The 23,617-nt window shown below is 33.7% G+C and overlaps 1 long non-coding RNA gene across 1 annotated transcript in view; it reads right to left on the bottom strand.

The window, feature by feature from the left end:
• LOC143226253 (uncharacterized) overlaps positions 1–23,617 on the bottom strand; it is a 109,709-nt gene that overhangs the window by 52,215 nt on the left and 33,877 nt on the right. The gene's annotated exons all lie outside the window — the stretch shown is intronic.

Genomic DNA, 23,617 nt, shown 5'->3' with positions numbered 1-23,617 from the left:
AGAACTAATCGTGAAATGAAGACCAATGAGACGTGTCTTGATTGTTACGGATGGACTGCAGTTTGTTGTATTAATTAAACTTAAATAATATAACGTGTACCATATTAATCACTCTTTTCTTAATTTGGAGTTTTTTTTTTACGATAAGTATTATATGGTTAAGTGTTATATAGCTAATGAATATTATGTGATAATGTACTATCATTGAGTGTGTTTACTATATATCACTATATCTCTGAACAAGTGTATAATGAATTTATGGTACATATGTTTGTGTACATACATTTATTTACATTATCAATATTAAATTGTAAATGGTGATGGACGTAAGATGTAAGGATAGAAAAAGTGAGCTTTTACGAGTAAATATTTATCAGAGATTTTTATAAAACAAGTAGGAGTGAGGCCTCGCTGAATATTTTTGAAGTATCGTATAATATTGGTTAATATTGAGAATTGTGATACAGAATACAGTGAAGTATCATTAGACACGTGTATAAAACAATGATGATCCTAGAACAACAATGCTTGAATTAAACATGTTGAGAAAAATTTTGCTGCTCGTTTAGCGTTTAGTCTGTAATTAGTTGACGCTATTAACTAAAGAGTTCAACCAATAAGAAACTATGATAGATTGACACCACTACAGTGTGAGATCAAGTTACAAAAGATTGAATACCAACAAGCTTAAAACTTCGTGACATGTAAACAACTGTCTTATTGATTAAATATCGATAACAGAGAATGTACAGATACAAGATAAATATCCGGGTAAAATATTTGACCATGTAGTAATATTTCTTTTACAGCATTTATTTTTCGAACTGTCAACACTCGATATATATTCTACAGAAATTAACCTAAGCAAGCATTCGATTCTGTATCAAACCGTGTTTTTTGAACAGGAGAAACACACAGACAGACAAATTAACGAAATTTTTCTTTTAACAATAAATTATACTTTATTTCTTACTTTATTCAGTTTATTGTTTTATGTTTTTTATTGCGAAAAAAATCAAACTAAGTTTCAAGCAGAGTTTTTATTTCCTAATTAAGTTTACAGTAATGTCAAATGTACATTTTTCTTGCACTGTATAACCTTCGGATTGTTTTTTAAATAAAGGTAAGATTTCAAAATATCACTTCTACTGGCGATAATCCGGATCCTAACAAGCTGTAAAATTAAAAACATATATAAAGTTTCACATAAGTATAATTAAAAGCACAAAATTGTCGATGTTGCTATTAATAAGTTATTTAATTGACATAAATAATTTTTAAAGGATTGGGGCAGTTTATGCGGGATGACGAGAAACCCACTTCACCAATTACAAGTGTATTTTGGTGATGATAAAAGATGTTACAGATGAGATTTATGTCTATACATTTTTGTTGGAGAACAATATATTCCTGCTACTGTTATTATCGAGTGGTTTTCTAAGAGGATATCAACCATTATATTTTCATTGCTGTTGTTCATTTGGATTTCAGTAACGGAAAGGTGTTCTTTATACGATAACATAATTATTCTGTTGGTGTCTTGATTATTTCTTCTATCTTTTCTTATTGACGTATAGTTACATATTTTGAATCTATTCTGAGGATAAATTAGTGTTACACTTACAATAAGAATAACAGGGTTAATATCATTTATTAAGTCTTCGATCTCGTGTTTCTTGGAAGCAAGTGCACCTTGGATGTTGATACTTAGAACTGTGAAATTAAAATTTTAGCATGTATCCTGTGATTGTTGTGATTACTTGCGGTATATGTGATGTTATGTGTTTATTTAGCTATGTCTATGAATAGGTCTGTGCTATATTTCGATTGGGTCGGTTTTGTTAATTCTGCAATGAACTCTGTAACAATGTTTTTAATTAAGTTTACTGTCAGACTTATTTCATCATTTGTGTTTTCTTTTACTGTAAGATTGTTATTTTCTTGGTTGTTTGTTTCATCTATGATTTTGTTAAGTTCTTGTAAATTGGTCACTGTTTTGGTTGAGGTTTGTTGTTCTTTTGTTGGTAGTTTTGGTTGTGTAGAGTTTCCCTTCAACATTTGTGCATATGTAAATGAACCTGCAGTTTTGTGTGTTTGTTGTGTTATCTTGTGTTGGTTTTATTGTTTTTATATCATAAATGCGTTGTTTTATCTTTTTATTTGTCGCATCCTTTATAATTTACTGTTTGTGTTTCTCCATGATTACAGCGGTTCGGTTCAGCTTGATCTTTTTTACATGCAAATATGTGGTGTTCACCGTCACATCCGCAACACCTCGGTGTTGCTAGACATGCCGCTGAAACGTGTTCATATCGTTGGCAAGTATAATATTGTGTAATTTCTACAGCTGGTGTTTTAAGCTGATCAACTTGGAATTTTTGGTACCACAAAATGATACCATTGTTTGTCAGTTCCAAGATTCTGTAATGTTGTTCCATGTAAACTCTTTCTACATTTGTTGGTTTCTTAGAAACCTTGGAGATAATTCTTCCCACTATAGGGGTATGGTATATTTAGTTTATGTAATGCTTGCTCAATGTCCTGTTTTGTTATGGAGTGGTGCACCCTACTGATTACTATTTCCTTAGGCTGTGGATTAGTTCCTGGTAAATATATGTTCATGTTCCCAGGTGCGAAGGCGTCCATGGGCCATTCTTTAAGTAGTTTATTTACGTCAGCAGTTCCTTGACCTCGCACAATGATACCGCCCCAAGAAAAACGCTTGACACTAGCTGTTTCAACACCTGGTTTACATCTGGTAACTTCCGCTGCTAGTTGCGGTTGATTATATGTGCCAGGCTCGCCTCAATAATAATAGAATATTTGGGTGTTTTGTTTTAAGTGGTGTATTTTTTGGTTGTGTAGTTCCATTTTGTAATTAATTTCTACTTTTTCTTTTCGACACTACCAGAGTAAACTCTTGGTTTTCATTTGTTTGTTCTAGATTTTTTCTTCTTCATTAGTTTTTGCGTTATCAACATCCAAGGCTTTGTTTAAGTTAGTAACATCATTCGTATTATTTTTAGTGTAGGAAGGAACTATCTCCACCTCTGTATGAGAAGTTTCTTCACCTTCATCTTCAAAATTTTCACTTGAATTACGTAATTATTTTTCTTTCTGGTTTTCGTTTTTCTTTCATTTCTTTTTATTGTTTTCTTTATCACATTTCAGAGATGTTAATTTTGCTTTTGTAATAATACAAAGTGCCAGTAACGGGGAGTTTTTTTTCTAAATTCTAAATTATTCCTAGTTTTTGGCCACCAAGCGAAGTAGACATCTTTGTTTGTTTTTCAGGCCACTCGTTGTGGATGTTTCATCGTTTTCCAGAGTCATGGTTGTATTTCACGCTGCAGTGGTCAGCATCGCTTTTTTCTTGGCGACCCGCACTTTCGTCGACCTAGTTGGATCCATTTTTCTCCTCATTCAACTGGTGCTGTTTTTTACAATATGGGTAATTAGTTTTGTCCAAGAGAGTATAGTAATTTATCTTTGTTCTGATAAGTGAAGGTGGTTGTCGCAGAGAAAGGGTTATAAGTTTTTCCTACACTATTTATATAAACTCAAAAGTTTGCAGAAAACTCTCCTACATCTCAGCTCACACTCGCCAAAAGTCCCCGGCGTTTGACTCATAAACTAAGTGCCGCGGGTTCGAATCCTGGTCGCACCAAACATACTCGCCCTTTCAGCCGTGAGAGCGTTATAATGTAACGGTCAATCCCACAGTCAATCCTACTATCCCTTGGTGAAAGAGTAACCCAAGAGTTGGCGAAGCGTAGTGATGACTAGCTGCCTTCCCTCTTGTCTTACACTGCTAAATTATGGACGGATAGGTGCAGATTGCCCTTCATTAGGTATGCGCGAAATTCAAAAAACAAAAACAAAACAAGCAGTTGAGATGTTAACTCTGATAGTTCGGGCCTGGCATGGCCAAGCGCGTAAGGCTTGCGACTTGTAATCCAAGGGTAGCGGGTTCGCGCCCGCGTCGCGCTAAATATGCTCGCCCTCCCAGCCGTGGGGGCGTATAATGTGACGGTTAATCCCACTATTCGTTGGTAAAAGAGAAGCCCAAGAGTTGGTGGTGGGTGGTGATGACAAGCTGCCTTCCCTCTAGTCTTACATTGCTAAATTAGGGACGGCTAGCACAGATAGCCCTCGAGTAACTTTGTGCGAAATTTTAAAAACAAACTGTGATAGTTCCAGTAAGACATAACTAAAAACACATCTTTTACTATCAAAAGTATTATTTCATAAAACAAGACGAAAATCTAAATAACCAAGGGCACTTCAAAATCTGTTAAGCATAATTTGAGTAAATTAATCTACGAGACAATGTTTGTGTTTTTTTTACAAGCTACATTTTCTTACACTGTTAATACCAGCGGTAGGAAGTGGGTATATTTGATACAATTTTATTATTATTCAGGATTCTTATAAACCTACCTTCAATTAAAATTATTCTAGGCAGGATTACACTGAATTAATCTATGATACTTTTGGTACGATCGAGAACATCAATCGATATTAGCTCTCAAATCGATCAAGAGGTGATGAAGATATGAGTTAGAAGTTTGTTTGTTTGTTTTGTTTGTTTTTTTTGGAATTTCGCACAAAGCTACTCGAGAGCTATCTGTGCTAGCCGTCCCTAATTTAGCAGTGTAAGACTAGAGGGAAGGCAGCTAGTCATCACCACCCACCGTTAACTCTTGGGCTACTCTTTTACCAACGAATAGTGGGATTGACCGTCACATTATACACACCCACGGCTGGGAGGGCGAGCATGTTTAGCGCGACGCGAGCGCGAACCCGCGACCCTCGGATTACGAGTCGCACGCCTTACGTGCTTGGCCATGCCAGGCCTAGAAGTTTGTACTCACACTATTAATAAAATAATAATAACTTTGAGCCGTTTTATAAGCCGCTGTGCTGCAACTGAAAAAAAACATATCATATACATATTAAAAAATAAACTTGCCACTTTGTTTTTCATGTTGTTTTGTTAAAGGTACACATTAAAGAATAGTATTAGAACAAATGAACTACGTTATATGTGTATTTCAACTATAAATTCGTAATACTTCTCTAAACAACTGGAATATCAAATCACGTCAAAAATAACACATCCAACTCTAGTTGTCTTCAATAAATTGTATAGAATACACGTGCAGTGAGGTCTATTCGAGATTTTATATACATTTAGAGCATGTTTCCCGTTTAGTTGTGACATCATTGACTGGAAACATATTGACCTTATTTTTAATCTATCCACATTCACTTGTTAAAACGCGCTGTGCAGAAATCTGTACAAACTGGTGGTAATATACGTACTTAGGAGGCTCGGCATGACCACGTGGATTGAAGCGTTCGTCTCGTAATCTGAGGGTCGCGGGTTAGAATTCTGGTCGCACGAAACATCCTCGTCCTCTCTGCCATGGGGACGCTATAATGTGCAGTGTCAACCCCATTCTTCATTGGTAAAAGAGTCGCCCAAGAGTTGGCGGTGGATGGTGATGACTAGCTGCCTTCCCTCCAGTTTTACACTGCAAAATTAGGAACAGCTAGCGCAGATAGCCCTCATGTAGCTTTGCGTGAAATTCGAAAACAAACAAACTTATTTAGAACCTGAACTGAGGAAAAAGTTATGAAAATACAGCCGAAGTAAATAACCAGCACTTACATGCGGTTTTGGCAAAATGCCTGGAATTCAAACGATACGCCAACAAGGAAGTGTAGTAAAAATGATACAGAAAATCATAATTGCGAAGAATTTTCACAAATATCAAGGCAAGTATTTAATAACAATGACAAACATTATTTTGTTTCATCAGATATAAAAGCAAAATATGTTTATTTCAAAAGTGTTTTATTCCAGTACAGAAAGTTCAGAGATATTGTACTACCATATAAGAAACATGAATTAAGACACACGTTAATTAGTCTTGCAGACAAAACAAGCTCTACGTTGCGTCCAATAATTATTTCTTATTTACTTAATGTTCTATGTTTCACAATAAAGACAACTGAACAAACGGTGGGCTCAGCAGATAGCTCGATGTGGCTTTGCCATCGTGAAAACTCACATACAACTGAATATAAATAAACTTACCGAACGCTATTTTCTTCAGACATGTACTTGTATCGTAACAATGTTTTCTCAGTTGGCACTTCATGTTTGCTTAACAAATCATGTTCTCATTAAATAAGTTCCTTTACCCACTTTATTTTTCAATTAACAGCTCTTGAAGAATGTATAAATAGATCTCAAATCAATTCAAGTGTTTGATATACTTTACTATTATGTTACTGAGCATAGGTGTGTTCTTCTAATATATGTTTCAATTTTTTTCAAGGTTACTTTCAGTAACTTTATTGATTAAAATGTCTGTAATATATTTAATTTATAATATGTATAATGTATGTTGTATTAAATGGCTAACTTAAATAGCATTCCGCAAACTATGTTTGCCGTATATAAAACTGTATATATAGAAACTTGCTTAGAGTGTGGTTGTAATAATATTATGATGAACACTTCTACTTGTTCAAAATCTTTAAAGAACTATTTGGAATATGTAACGGTTTACAATGTAATAGATCTAACACTAATGTCTCGTGTGAGGTGTAAATCTTACATATTATGTACGTCTAGTGTGGTTGTAGTACTCTTTATGATAAACACTTCTATTTGTTGAAAATTTCTGAGGAACTATATAGAAAATGCAACGGTTAAGAAATTAATAGAAGTAACACTAATGTTTCATGTGAAGTTCCAATGTATGTTGTAATGTTTATCAGTTTTTCGTTTTATTCACTTTTTCATTATGATTATTCAACATTATTAGTTTGATATGCTGTTTAGAAACAACCTAAATTTTATGGGAAATCGTCAACATTATGTCTGATAACAAATATAAATCTTATTCTTAATTGCCTATATTAATCACTCAATTAATTATCAAATTCTGATCCCCATTGGTTGATAAGATCAGAAGCTACTGAATATAACAAACTGCTATACTTTTAACAGTTTTGATGAATCTTATTAAACTCGACAATAAAATGTCATATTGTTTTCCTATATCACAATAAAACTGTAAAAAATGCAGAAAACCTGGAAATGTTACGCAAAGTAAAGCCAGTGATTTCGTTCCTTCGTACTGTTTCAAATAACTATTAAAATGGAAAAGACAAAAATAGATCAATAAAAATATTTCATGTTGCAACTGGAATTGTCAAAAATGTAGAAATATGTAAACTTAAGTATAGTCTTTCTTAAATGATCTGAAACCATGATTTAATTTGATTAATGCAAGTTTCCTATCAAAAATTTTCTGGAATATAGCGTCATCTAGTTTTTACCCAAACAGTATATGCCTGTCGATTAATGAGATTTTAAATTAAAATTATGATAACATCACATCTAATAATGGTTTCTGACTGTAGATGTAGTAAAGCATCAATTGTGAACTTTATTAGACTGACAACCGCTGCTTTCATTTGTTGAAATAAAAATAGGTTGTTAGATGTTATAGTATCCAATAAAAAAGCTGTATTATGAAAGAGAGCTTTTACTCTAATTAATCTTACTTCATATCCCATAAAAGAACTTGGGGAATTGGTTAATTACCTATCAAAATTCATCTGTTAGTGTCACGTGGTAATGTGACCCAATAATACCATTGCATAAGGAGTTTTGAATACTGTTCCTAAGATCTTTCGCAATATTACTTTGACCGAATAACTTAAATTCCATACAAGTTATTTTGCTTTTACAAATAGATTTTCCATAAGATACGCAGACTTCGAAATTAATATTCATTTTTTCCATCACGTAGAAATTGTTTACAAATTGGTAACAAAACAAACTCTTACTTAGTTCAATTTATTATTTCTTTTTATCACAATGAATCAATTTATTATTTCCTTTGTAATGTTTCTGAAGTTTCTGAAGAAAAATATAAACTGATGAAAGAGAATAACCTTGATAACAAATGAATATATATCTTTATTCATCTAGAATTTTTTGGAAATACTCGTCTCTTGTTTTCAAAACTATATGTTGTCATGAAACCTATCTCTAAATGTTGTAATGTTAAGTTAGTAATGAACTGACGCCTACCTCTAAATGTTGTTATGTTAAGTTAGTAATGAGCTGACATCTACCTCTAAATGTTCTAATGTTAAGTTAGTAATGAACTGACATCTACCTCTAAATGTTCTAATGTTAAGTTAGTAATGAACTGACATCTACCTCTAAATGTTCTAATGTTAAGTTAGTAATGAACTGACACCTACCTCTAGATGTTGTAATGTTAAGTTAGTAATGAACGACGTTTACCTCTAAATTTTGTAATGTTAAGTTAGTAATGAACTGACGCCTACCTCTAAATGTTGTAATGTTAAGTTGGTAATGAAATGACACCTACCTCTGAATGTTGTAATGTTATGTTAGTAATGAACAGAAAGCCCACCAGGTACACCATTGCCACAGTCCGGTAGCCCATTGCAGCCAGCATTTGTATTGCGCCCAGGTCCAGCCACGTTTTGGAAGAAAACGCTGCTTCATTCAGTGGAAGGATGGATATGTGGAAATTGGAAGTGTCCTTAGGTAAAGCTTCACGGTAGAAAACTTTGACATTCTGGTTGCAGTTATGAAATAAACATGATTACAAAAAATAAAACAATATTGGAATATTAACCACAAACACGTTTCGTTTTTTCTTTTTTAGAAAATCGTAACAAAACGTCAAATTGATACGATTACCAACTACTGTTTCCTTTTAAATATAAATATTATATATAAATTACACACTATGTATATATTATATACGGTGGTTTATAATTTCTAACAATATTTTAGTGGTTCTAACAAATGTAAAACTTGAGGCAAAATGTTAATTCTAACAACATTTTCAGGTTCAACCTGAACTCGAAATAAAAATAACTGTGTGAATAATGTATTAATTTAAACACATTGACAAGTAGTTTCTAAGTAACAACAGGTCTATACAAATTGACAAGCAAAGTTGTAATTTCTAAGTAACAAAAGAAATTCATATCTCACGAAAATTTATTACACGTACCTATCCACGCAGTAATGAATGATGAGTCTACATAATATATTCATAAATAAAATACAATACTCACTTAGAATCTCAGGTTTAATTCAGTTTTCAATTCATACAATAAAAGTAAATAAATGTTGTGTTTCAAATTATTTTATTAAAGAGTTTATTTGTTTGAAGTGAAGACCAAAGTTCAATAAGATGTCTGTGTTCTGTTCACTACGGGTGTTGAAACCTGGTTTCTGACGTTATGAGTCCGCAGAGGTACCGCTGTGTCACCGAGTCATAAAAACGTACAAAATGTAAAGAACTATAATTTATTTTGCAAATGTTCCTTGCAACGGGGCGTAAGGAGTGGAGGATGAACCCCTAGCAACGGGGGGGGGTAAGCATTGGGGAAAATGTCCCTAGAAACGGGGGATAAGCAGTGGGAGAAATGTCCCGAGGAACGGCGGGTAAGCAGTGTGGGAAATGTCCCTAGCAACTAGGATTGCTGGTAATTCCTCATACAGATACTTGAAACAGTCACCATCTTTCCATCCTTCTATTCCTATTTATATGGATGGTTTGAAATCAGGTGACTGTGGGCTCTGCCATGGTTTGTTGTGGCTCAGTTGTTGCACATAGAATCCGCTCAACATTTTCTGTGTTCACTGCTGAACTGTACGCCATTTTTCTTGTCCTGGAGTACATGCTTTTCTCAAATGATTTAAAGAAAGACCACATTTGGGGGTTGTAATAAGCCATGGTAAGATCTGCTGACCAGTAAATGCTGCTATGTTATCCAAAAACAAACCCAATGCCTTTTGTAGCTCTATAACCATTATAGCACTGGCATCTTTTGATTCAGTTGTATGGTGGAAATGCATATATATGGATGTGAAGTTTTTATTCATCAGAACTTCAAGCGCTCTATAGAGATGAGGAGCCTATCTTGTCCCCAGGATGTTCACAAGTTTTAATGTTCTTTTCTTCTAGAGCATCACCGACACTTTTTAATTCCCTACTTGCTTTGGCACTCAAATGATACTGTTTGTAAAGTCCTAACAGAAGGTATTTTATGTACGATAAAACATTTTATTCCTTCACAGCATCCAACAGTCCCCTTTCATAAAGTGGGCCACACACAACACCTCAACTCACCATGGCATCCCATCTCTAGTAAGAAGTGCAATTAGTCCATTTTCTGCTCCATTATTGATGGAAAAACCATCAGTACCTATAGTGGTTGCCTTTCTTTTGCAGTTCTCCACACGAACTGTCTCAAATGCTTTTTCAATTGCTGTTTTTAATCCTGTGGCAGTATCACTGGGTGGGGACTGCAAGTCCAAAAATTTTGTAAAATTTTCTGCCTTAACAAATACAGTTTCTTCTTCAATTACTTCAGTCTCTTTAGACACATCTGAGATGAAGGAAAACACTGCAGTATTATCAAGGTCTGCTCACAGATCTTGCAAGTCCAAAAATTTTGTAACACCATTTCCTGCCTTAACAAATACAGTTTCTTCTTCAATTACTTCAGTCTCTTTAGACACATCTGAGATGAAGGAAAACACTGCAGCATTATCAAGGTCTGCTCACAGATCTTGCAAGTCCAAAAATTTTGTAACAACGTTTCCTGCCTTAACAAATACAGTTTCTTTGTCAATTACTTCAGTGTCTTTAGATACATCTGAGATGAAGGAAAACACTGCAGCATTATCAAGGTCTGCTCACAGATCTTACATCATAATGTCATTAATACATGTGATAAAGTTTTTCGCTGATTTGTCATTTATGTAATGTCTCCATTTATTTTCTGTAAATCGCATAATGGCCCAAATAGAGAAAACAGCTGTTCTGTTACTACTAAGTAATAGGCGGTAGTGAAAAGTTTTTCCAGTTTCTCAAGCTCATAAGCATGTAAATTTCTTATGCATAAATCCATCTGCTGAACCTGTGGTTTAGATTCAGCATTGGCAGCTTGAACACACGGAGTATTCCTTCCACTTATATCGTGGGCTTTGATCAATTGTAGGTGAAAATTACTGGTACCTTTTACCAAGACACTATCTCTTTAGCAAACGTTTTTGTGGCTTTTGCATGCCTTGCAAAACATTTCATTAGTTTCTTGATCACCCTTTAACCAAGGGAATGTTTCTTCCCATTTCGGTAAGTAACTCAGAGATCGCTTCTCTCATACTTTTCATTGCATTCCACAGAAGACATTGGGTTACCTCCTTGATTGATTGATCTTGCTGCCGAAGCAGCAGGAATGATCCCACTACGACCATTGACACTTATGGTGGTGATGGTTTTTCCTTGACTTGTTTATCCTTGTCAATTCTGTCATCTTCACAACTGAGTTCCTTTGTACAACTATTGTCTTTACTAATATCACTTTCTCTATTCAATTCTAAACTCTCATCATCAGATTTCCTTCACTTTTTGAAATATTTCAACAAAGTCACATTCTTTTGTAAAACCACACATTAACCACAGACAAGAACTGTTGTTCTGTTTATTGGATGCACGGACTTGTTGGGCTAGGTAATTTATGTGGATACAACCAGATATCGGAGGGAGGGTATCTGTTCACAAAATTGCTGGCCCTGAAACCCTGTCACCCAAAGGTGATGTCATCGGCACACAGACACTACCGAACAAGGCTGTTCAATAGTTTAAACATGAACCTTCTAATCTATATGTTACAATATGTGTTGCCGGTGTGGCAGGGGAAATATGTCTAATGAAAGAAATTGCGGCTTGTTTGCCCGGTTTCTAGTTATTTTACAGGCTGTTATTGCCCATTATTGGCAAAAATCCGTTAAGGATGACCAATAAAACAATTATTTAAACGTAGAATATCACTTATCCGCTCGGGAAATAGACATAGAAAGAACTGTTGCCTGCAGGTAATATTTATATGCCCTGGGACGTCGGGAAGTTCTTAAATTTGAGCTCTGGACTGTAGTAGCCTATTTACAGTGATCGTTCTGTACTGGTACAGGTATATAACATATAATCAATTGTACATTGCACTGCATGTTGAACTACTAAATAATGGGTTAGGTCCAGGTTAGAGTACCTTAATCCAACTCAAATATTTGAAGAATGAGTTGTAATCTCAACTTTGAGCTCAGTTTTGACATGGGGACTTAAAATGAGTCAAAAAACCATACATTAACAAAATAGGCATATTTCTGAAACTTTATCTGCATGCATGGATGCGAAAGTAAATTCAAAACAACGGCTTTAAGTTGGAAATAGTCCACTTCATTATTTCAGGCTACAGTAGCATTTCCAGTGTTCTTACACTAAACTAGTTACAGTATTTAGGCCTAATGTTATTGTCACTCGGTTCTCAGATTACAACTCCAACGTTAGGCCCAATGCAAATACATTGCAACTGAGGCCACGAACGTTAAGCCGAGTACTCAGTACTAACCTTGCTCACTTAAACTTGTTCAACTCGTGCACGTTTCCAGACAATCCTAAATTGATTTTGTTGATTTGTCGGTGCTTTACACTTACTTTATATGAAGCCGGTGCCACAGTACTGTACTATTGCTAGTAGTATAGTGTATACATAACAAAGTTAAGAATAATGTTGTCATACATGTCGAAGTCTTACGTAATTTGACCTAAAAGGTCGAATTATCGTCTTTAGACTGCTCCGATCAGTCCGTTGTTTTGCCGGCTTTTCAAAACATACTGATCTGAATTTACAATCGCAAAATAGTTAAATTACACCTAAAAAATTTGTCGTCATTGTCTCCGTGCTTCTGTCTCGCACTGTTCGTTCGTTTCACAAAAATATCACCAGAGGGCTGGTTGGGGGCATTATGATTTCAGGATAGGATCAAGAAAGAAGTTAGAAGAATATAATTGTGATCTCCATTTTTGAGTTCAAAAATGGCATATTTAACAAAATTTTGTTGGCTATTTATCAACTAGGATAAAAACCGGGTATCCTTGTATTTATCCCCTTAGTAAATCTCTGCTTCAGATCTGTTTATGTTATTACACAATCACAAGAGAATACATACGTGCCCAAATACTCGTATAGGTTACAATAAATCAATGAACGGTGGCATTGTTCATTTTTTTTTGTTTGAGAACAATTCTTTTGGAGGCACAGAGAGATCTGTCTGCACTCCCACTGTAGTAGTGGAACGAAGTGCAGCAGCATACGTCCAGGATGAAGTAATGGACAGCAACTTTAGAGCCTCAAGCTAATTAATGTATTGAATTGTCTTCAAATGCTGCCCTACTTTTTCTTCCAAAAATTTAGGGCAAGAATAGAAGAAGAATGAGTGAGAGCCATTGCAACTGACGCAATGAGGGTCCGTTTCACACTCATAGGCATCATGGTCCTTGCCACCACAATGAGCACACATCAAGGAACCACAACATGATGTCTTCGAGTGACCAAACTGCTGACACTGAAAAATTTTGAGAGGTTTTGGAATGTATAGTCGTGCCTTGCAAATAAGATAACCTGCCTTGATGGTGGCAGGTGCAAATAATGATGTAAATGTTAAAGTGAGAACATTGGTCAGCGTCATAATTCCACCTCTGCAAGTTGAGATACGCAATGAAAAAGGAAGACATTTGCCCTAAAGGTTTGTCTGAAAGAAAATGTAGAATAAGAAAATTAGGTACAGGTGTTAAAAATTGCTGCCCAAAATCTTCAAGACGTGGTCATATACCTGTGGATTTTTCTTCACTATTTTAATTAAGTTTTATTTGGATGGTCCACAATAAAAAAGAATATTTCGGTGCTCACTGACCCCACCCGCCATGGTGTCTTACGAGGGGACGCACTACAATGCCAAACAAGGACACTGCAGCAACACCAGGGTTTCATGAGCACTATACCCAAAGACCAGTAACAGATACCATGTCCACAACACCTGTTGAGAACACCCAACACTGGTACTTCGTTAACCCTAGCCCAAGTGGACTAGCCAATTGACCCAAAGGGGCTACTACAAGGTCGCCCATCTACAGGAATTCAAGGCTAAAATGGTGTGTAAGGGTTTAATCCCTCAACCACCAGGAACCTCTCCTCCCTTTTATAGGTCGTCATGCACAGCAAACACGTGTGTGGATGTTTAGATCCCAGAGGAGGTAAACTGAAAGAATAACTTTCCCTGGGAGGTCCCCTTACACGTGGTAACTTCACGTTAACATCACGTACGTCCTGTACGTGACAGGAATCCACACCGAGAGACTGATGTTAGAGATGAAGTTTGATAATTTAATGAATGGCAATTGTTTTTTATTCCTCCAACAGTAGTCTCAAATGTGTTCTCCTTCTTAATGATAAGATATATGTATTTGTTACTATTACTCATTTTGGTCACTTGAAGGAAACACACGAAAATCTCGAACTTCTTGTTGATAAAGTCAAATACAAAAATGTGTTTGGCTACTTTGTGGAGACCTAAAAGTCTTTTGAAAGTTGGAGGATTAACAATACTGTTATACAAAGTTTCTGCATTGTTTTGTTTTTATGTTTATGTGAAATGGGATGACCAAAGTACTAAATCAGCACCAGATAAAGAAGTAATGGCCACCCAGAGTCAGCCTGATATCAGGATAGAAAACATTGAACGTGAAAGTTTGGTTGACACAAAGAAAGTCCTATAAGCTCCACTTCAAATTAAAGTGGGCTTGATGAATCAGTTTGTGAAGACCTCAGACAAAGACGTCAACTCTTTCTTTATGGACAATTTCCAACCTTTTCAGAAGTTTCATTTAAAGAAACGACTTTGCTTGGCCTCGGATTAGAAAATTGACTTTTGGCATTGTTTCACTGCATATATATGTGCATGTATAAATAGCTTGCACAGTATAGATTGCATTTATTGTTAACAGGCGATTAAATGAGCAATATAAAGAATAATGAATTAAATATTTCATTACTATTATTTGTCCAGGTTTTCAAATTGTTGTCATAATTGATAATACAACCCAAATGGTATATTCCATCATTCATAAATAATCCAAAAACCAATGTCAGCCTAGTCGAACATCATAGAAAATCGTAAAAAAAATAATTAAGTTATGGTATAAAGCTGAGTGTTTACACCAACAACGATTCAACTTCTCCTGTCTTTCACTGTCTAAACATCGTTTTGGAAACACAGTTATCATTAAATACCTTATAAAAGAAAGCAAATGGATAGAAGCCGATCTCTAGTATTTCGACTAATTGTACTCCCTATCTCCACCCTTCCAAAACAAAAAAGATATAAAAATGTATACCCAACCATAATATGTGTGTGATTTTTTTATGATTATCCATGACAGCTGACTGGATTACCATCACTGTTTCGATTTTGACTGATAAATGGGATATCCCATAGGCATTATCCATTATGACAATAAGTTGGTAACGTGAACCAATAAAAACAATGTGATACTGATATATATAAAGAAATTTGGGAATTAACCGAAATTACATCGTAAAACACATACATACGGAAATAGAAGTTATACAAAAACAAACAAAACCAATATGTAAGTGGTACACAAACACTTACCATACTGTTACTAACACCATGTTAAACATAACAATTGATATTTTAATTCTTTTTGTTCATATGTGGAGACATTATGAAATCCTGCGTGACTCCAATATAAAAGGTAACACTGATTTTACAGGTGCATTTGAAATAGAAGAGACACATTTACCACTATCTGTAAATATTTCAATTTGTTTTATTTATATGTGGGGACATTATTAAATCCTGGGTGATTTAACTGTAATAGGTAAACGTTAGTTCTGGTAATTTGTTCAGGCTATGTAAGTACAGTTGTTACAGAAGAGACACGTTTACCAGTATCTGTAAATATTTCAATTTTTTTATTTATATGTGGGGACATAATTAAATCCTGAGTGGCATAAACTTTAACACTGGTCGTTGTTCCAGCTATGTAGATATATTTGATACAGTAAAGACATGGACACCACTATCGGTAAATATTTTCAAATTTTTTCACAAGCGTCTTCATAATCTTTCTAATTATTTGAAAAATCAACAGAATAAGTTTTATGTATTTTTTCTTAACGTACTATAAAAGATTAAAAATGTTTCATCCTTTAAATTAAACGTCAGAAATATATTTCTATACATAAATCACGTGACAATATGTTTATACTTTTATATCATCACAGAACCAGTTTTATGTTTATAATTTAATATAATGTGCTGAAATATTACTTACAGCCCAGTTATGTTTTAATCATAATATATATATGCAATTATCAACATATTTTGAACTTTCTCTGTTAATTTGTATAAAAGCAAATAAAATTATTTATGGCATTGTCAGTTCATCACTAGATTGATTTATAACGTCTACAAACCAAAAGGTAAAAGAATGTTTTTATTATTCGCTCTGCTCCCCGATTGTACAGAGGCGAGTTTACATATTTACAACGCTAAAATCACAAGTTTGATTCCACTTGGTGGACAGTGTAGATAGCCTGATGCGGCTTTCCTATAAGAAAATACATTACTTTTCACTTACAAAAATATATCACAACTGTAGAGATAGCTTTTCTCCAGAGTTACACAATTCACTTCCAATATTCACAAATCTTATTGAAACAATAAATTTCTTAATTCTACAAAATTTCGTTAAAAGAATAGATAAGTAAACAACTAACTATAAGCATAAAAAATGTTTTATTCATGGTGGAACATATTACATGTTTCAAGAATACATTGGTCTGTCTTCTTAAGAAACAGAAAACATATGTTCACTATTTTTTACCATCAGTAAAACACTTCTTTATGTTTATAAATCACTCTGTTCGCATACTGTTATAATTACATGATGTTCTTCTCAAATAATATAAGTTATCAGAAAAGTGTAGTGCAGTGATTCACGACCTCTAACCTTGTACCTGATCTCAAAATGAAAGTTCTTGCGTTCGAAACGTGCGTATTCAGTTTTATAGTGTATTTATAGAAGTGGAATATTTAGAGAGAAGGATTAATGTTAACTTTTAATGTAATCATAATACTAATATCTGGATGTATTCTATTACTCACAATCCCCAACTGTTACAGATTAGAAGTTTGGGAACAATGTATTTAAGACAACAGAGTGATATACGAACACCTGTAACTATTTATTGTAAGAAAACGTAATTTAAGCTTATTTTTAATCAGGCAAGTGCAAAGGATCGTAACACACAACAGTATCTAACTAGGCAAATACTAGCGATTAGAACATAGATTGTTTATCTAAGCAAATACTAGAGATATAAACATTGGTTACTATTTATCCAGACCAGTACTAGAAATCAGTAAAACGTGCGCATGCCATGAAGCACGAGTTGAATTATGCACTCTCTTGGCTGGAATACATCATGACATATGAACTATAAATGCAAGAAATGAAAATACTTGCTACTTTTCATTTCAGTTTGGTAGTACATCTAGTTCACATGGTGTCATTCGTTACTGAGGTATAGTTAGTTTTTAACCTGGTTTTTTCTTTAATTTTTGGCTTACTGTGTTTCTCCAAAGAACATTACAAGATGTAGCTTTAGTAGGTCCCGAGAACTATGAGGAAGATAGCACCAATAAAGTTATTGAATGGTGAAGAAGGAAACATTACCGTGTTTTGTAGAAAGACCACAAGACAACCTTTAGAATCTTGACCATAGGACTGGTGTTGTCATTAGGGAAAATGTACGGTCTCTTACCTTACTGGACATGTTCATTTTCAGGTCACCACTTTAGTTTCATTGGTCAATGGACTTTCAGAATGACCAGTACGTTGGAATGATCATATGGAGGTAGTGAGAAGATTTGGCACCAAACTAATGACTAACACACTTCTGGTTTCGGTTCATGAAACAACAGTTTATCTGCTTACACGTTTTAAGAGCCAAACTAAAATAAGAACTGTCTTAGCTGGAGAGCTTGGTTACATGGAGTTAGCCATTAACATTATGACGAGTTGTATGTGTGACTGCAATGCATCCAAGAGAAGAGAACCTAAAACTTTGCACACATAGTAAGGGGATAGTGTGGGTGTGTTCTGAGGTACTATGTGTTAGATTTGACTCAAAAATGTTCTTTATCCTAATTATTCTGCTTTGTAAAGGTCTATAGAAAAGTATCATTTTTCTCTCTCTTACTCAGTACACTATTTTCAACATTAACTTGGAACTCTAAACATTCGAAGCAAACTAAGTTTTGGAAACAGAAACAGAGAATACGGTAGAATTCGAAGACTGAAAAAGATTCAGATAAAATCACAGTGATAAAATAATTGAATCTGAGAAACTAAAGTAAATCTATTTGTTTTTAAAAAGGGTTATACTGAATTAAGAATGGAAAATCGTAAAATAAAAATCATTAAAGAATTGGTGCATTGGGGTAGCTATAGAATTAATTAAAATAAAGGAGACACTTAACTGACATAGTATGATCTTAGTGGATCCACTCCTAGGTATGTTTTAGTACTGTATATAGAGTCCAGGTTAAATGGGTTATAACTAAAATATTCCTGGTTGGCCAAGTATGATAATGATTGAAAATGTTTCATGACCAATGCTGTCAGTGAACAAAGGTCAAGGAGTGACATTATTCACGGGACAAGGAATGTAAGTTAAAATTCTTGATATGAGAATGCTTTCTTTGTACACATTTCCACTAAATAATCAAGAAAAAAGATGTTTAGCATTACATATATTACTTTTGAGGTGAAGAGGACTGGAAGGTTAAACACGAACCATCTAGTGGAAGAGGACTATTGTATTGTTTGAAATGGTAAGTGAGCTGTACCAGTGATGAATATTAGTTGTCTGTTCCCTTTATTATACTTTTAAAATTAAACAATAAGTTATCCTCTTATAAACACTCTCAAACTCCTATATTTTATTTTTCTTTAATTAATTTTTTTTTACCCAGTGATTTCCTTACATCATTGCAATATGTACCTGATTTGCATGTTTGTTTGTTTTTTCTCTTCATCATTTAATACTGAAACTTATGTTAGTGAACTTTCTATTTGTCTTTCCTACAAGAAAACATCTCTTAAATAGCAACTTCTATAACTTTTTAAGAAATAAAAATTCATTCAATGTTTTTGGTAAAAATAAAATGTCTACTCTTTCTAAACTACTTGGTTCAGAGACATCTTAAGAAATGTTTCTTGGAACAGAGGGTTAAAGTTAAGAGCAATGAATCTGCTATTACAGATAAGTGCTTACAATCAGACTTGATCATTTATGATTTGTAAGAGTCATTTAAGTCATACTGTAGATTTGCAACTATATATACTCCATAATAGTAAATGTTGGTTAGTTATTTTAGGTTTTTAACCCTGCAGGAAAATTTCACCCTACATAAAACAACTGCTTATATAGGTACAGTAATCTGAAATTACATAAAGCGCATTATTTCAATGGCATTTACTGTATATGTATACTAAGAACAATACATCTCTGTGGTAACCTGCTGTTGATATTACCAGCAAGCAACAACAGGTTAATCCCAATCGCATTATGTCAGGATTTACAGAATGTTATCAAGACTGCATAGATTTCTTTGAAAACCTGACTGACAATTACCATATTTCATATCCAAGAAGCTGCTGTGGTAGTGACATTTTCCAATATTAAGCTACAAGGTAGGTATCTAGAGGTTTTAAGTAAAGCTGTTCATAAACCTGGCAATTTTTATTGGAACTCATAATCAAGTATTCTTTATAAACATATTAAAGGAGAATGAAGATTAATTTAGTGCATCACTTCTTAGCTTGCAGCCTGAGCAAATATAATTTTTGTCAGAAAACAACAAAATTATAAACCCTGTCATTTTGAAACTCCTTCAAAGGTAATGAGCACATTGTTTTTTGTAACTTATAAGAGGGCAACAAATTGTAAATAATGGAAAAGTAATTAAAAGTTTTAATGACATTACAAAAACTAAAATATGATCAAATGTTTTTACCCCAATATTTTAGTAGTATTAAAAAGGGTAAACAAGTTCTTGCTTTTATGACCCTGATGTTATGCACAAGAAACACTTTTACAGGGGCATAAAAACTGTTAATGCTGAGTTCCTTTAAATTTTTTCACGAGTACAAATCGCTGAAGACAACGATTGTATAGACTTATGAAAAGTTAACAAATGTTTGAAAATATCTAGATATTATTATTTTTGACTAGAATTTTCATGATACCAAAACACTGGATTTACATCTCAACAGGACAATAATCAAATACTGTGATTACATAATGCACTAAACTCATACATCACTAAAAAACAAAATATACAACATGATCACTTCTGTTATGTTTTACCAGATAGGGAAGGTTATAATTACCTATCTTTAGGAAATGGAATTCACAACATAATCACTAAAGCAATGTAGTTAAACCCCACTGTTTAACAAAGCATGTATCATAACCACTCAAAAAACATAGCTGATTGTGACCAGAAAAAAAAAACATACCTGTACTGTTTGTACACTAAGTCCTGTCTAATGAGATAAAACATTGTACTGTAGCCAGCTGTGTTTTAATGTACAAAAAACCCACACAATGGCTCTCTATGGAGAGCATACATCAGCTTGCACTTGATAAATCCACGACCACTGCTACATAGCCCATGAACACATTAGCAAATTTTTTATTCGTGTGGAATTTTTCCATCGTCCTGTGACTCCTAAAAATAACCCTCAAAGTTTGTAATGAAAACATAAGGATATGATTTGTCTCAGATATAATTTTTTTTCAGCTTTAAGAGATTCTAGATTGACCAAATGTTATTATTTTACATGAGTAATAAATATAAAAAAGGTTCAATCATAAAGAGAGATATTCTGATAAAATATAATAACTTTTAAATAGTTGTGTGAAACAAAATAGAGAAAAATTGCAAATAAAGTTTATGAATATAATATAACAAGCTTGAAACTTAAAATCTCACTCTGAATGCATCAATTATAATAAAAAACTACATGTACTTTGGACTTCAAAGGTTTATTACATGCATTAATGATCTAATGATTTCATTCATATGTAATTTCAGTCAGACAATATGGTGAGTGGATGGTAGATAATATTCTAAACATATCAGAGAGAATGTGTTTGTTTTGTTATAGCAAAGCAACAATGGGCTATCTGCTGTGTCCACCAAGGGGAACCAAAACCCTGATTTTAGCATTATAAATTCAAAGACTTACCTCTGTCCTACTAGGGAACAGACAATGAACACTTGTATAACAGTTGTTATGGAGTGAATGCCTTTTCTAAGTTAGCATTCACAAACTTCATATTATAAAAACTGTTGTAATAACAAACTACTTACATCAATAGTATTCCAACCACTACTGTAGTTGTTGTATGCCAGCGAGCCTTATAAGCTATTAAATGCAATGGTAGCCCACATCAAAATCTTATATCAAGGTTAAAATAGCCTTCTTGTTTTCAAATTATATATTCTCTAAAAAAAAAAGATACCTAATTCTTTTAGCTTGTTTCACCACAGTCAAATACATTAGACTACTGAAGGTTTTTCAATATGTGTAAATAATCATACTTAAATAATTTTAAACCTTCACACCACCATTATTTTCTGATGGGATTCAAAACATATTTGTATATGGTGCCTTTGTTGTTAATATTTGCAATAATTTTATCAAGATACAAATAATAGCTGATACTATGGAATAAGAACCAGAATTTCATTTGATTAAGTAAGTGGTTCAAAAGTTGTATGAAGTTTAAAGTTAGGCAATTGAAAACAGATGTTTCATTTCAAAGAGAATAACTGATATTTACCTGTAAGACAGGAGTATTATGCAGTGAAAACAATATTTTATTGTTAAAAAGGCTCCAATGCATACAAAGATTCATTAAAAATCCATCATCATATCGTATTATTTACAATAGGAAAAGAATTAAATGTTCAAGAAAATACCTTTCAAAATTATGTGAGAGTGTACGTGTTATCTTGTATTATCACAGATAACTCAAATGATAAAAATATTATACTTAAAATATTTTTAAAAATTATTTTATAAACTGCTATACTTTATGACTGTATATAAAGTATATTCAGTATATACGTATTTTTTATCAAATTAACACTGAAATGGTGAAAATGTTTTTATATTACATTTCTATAAAATGTGAAAATATTTGATATTTCGGTAATAATATTCTATTGTGAAAATTATTTGTATTTTATCCAAAAAAAATCACAAGCATAAGCAAAATAAGTAACTGAACAATTTTAAAAAATGTTTTCATCTTCAGTGATATTTGACCCTTTGGCTTCCGATTAATGGCAAGTGATCCCACAAAAATATAAATGTGTGTGTATGAAATTTCCAAGAATGCTTCAAATGAATATCCTTAATGAGTTGTGTTATATGCCACAACAGCAGTTTCTTTGGTACTACATTATCTGGGGCCTGGCATGATCTAAGGCGTGCACTTCGTGATCTGAGGGTCACGGGTTCGCGCCCGAGTCGCGTCAAACATGCTCGCCCTCCCAGCCGTGGGGGCGTTATAATGTGACGGTCAATCCCACTATTCGTTGGTAAAAGAGTAGCCCAAGAGTTGGCGGTGGGTGGTGAAGACTAGCTGCCTTCCCTCTAGTCTTACACTGCTAAATTAGAGACGGCAAGCACAGATAGCCCTCGAGTAGCTTTGTGCGAAATTCCAAAACAAACAAACAAACTACATTATCAATCAAAGACAAAACCTTTAAGAATTAATATTTTTCACTTAATCTGCTAAATGTATTATGTCTATTATTGATACTCTTAGGTAACATTTGAGGACTTAACTGACACCTAATAAAATACAGTTTAGATGTTAGAAAAGTGCTCATACTGATGTCCAAGCCCCTAATAGAACAACGGTCTGTCTGCAGACACGCACCACTAAAATCTGGGTTTCGACGCCCATGGTGGACAGAGCACAGAGAGACCATTGTGCAGCTTTGTGCTTAATTCTAAACAAACAAACTGATGTCCAACAAATATTTGAAGAGTCTGTTACTAAACTATGTTATAATCTAAAATTAAAATATACTGCTTTGAAAATGCAAGTCTTTCTATTCGAAATTTTGAGTAACTTAAAGTTATTGTGTCACAAAATATTGTGAACTCAGATAACAAATGAGCCATTTATCCCAGTCTCATACACACTTTGAAGAACTCTAATTTATAATTTGTATTTGCAATAATTAACTTACAACTACCTCTACTACCAGCTTTGAGTTTGATTAGAATCCGACATTGAATTTTAGCTTTTCACATTTCGTGGGTATGAGCGCTAGTTCTAGAACTAATACAATATATCAAAAATTACAGATTAAAATCATATTAATTACTTATCTTAGGATCTGGAGACAACTATTATGATATCAGTCAAGTCCTATTTCTCATCTTTTAACCCAATAATACTACTAATATCACAAAATATTCTGTTCTACTAACAATGATAAGAATATAAATATACGTGTGCTTTTTTTATTTTCTCAATATGACGAGAACTTTCTTGCAGATTCGGTTTTACTCTTTGTTCG

Source organism: Tachypleus tridentatus, chromosome 9, assembly GCF_004210375.1.
Source record: "Tachypleus tridentatus isolate NWPU-2018 chromosome 9, ASM421037v1, whole genome shotgun sequence".
Classification (NCBI taxonomy): domain Eukaryota; kingdom Metazoa; phylum Arthropoda; class Merostomata; order Xiphosura; family Limulidae; genus Tachypleus; species Tachypleus tridentatus.
Note: the sequence above shows the minus strand (reverse complement) of the source record. Positions and strands in the feature narration are given on the sequence as shown.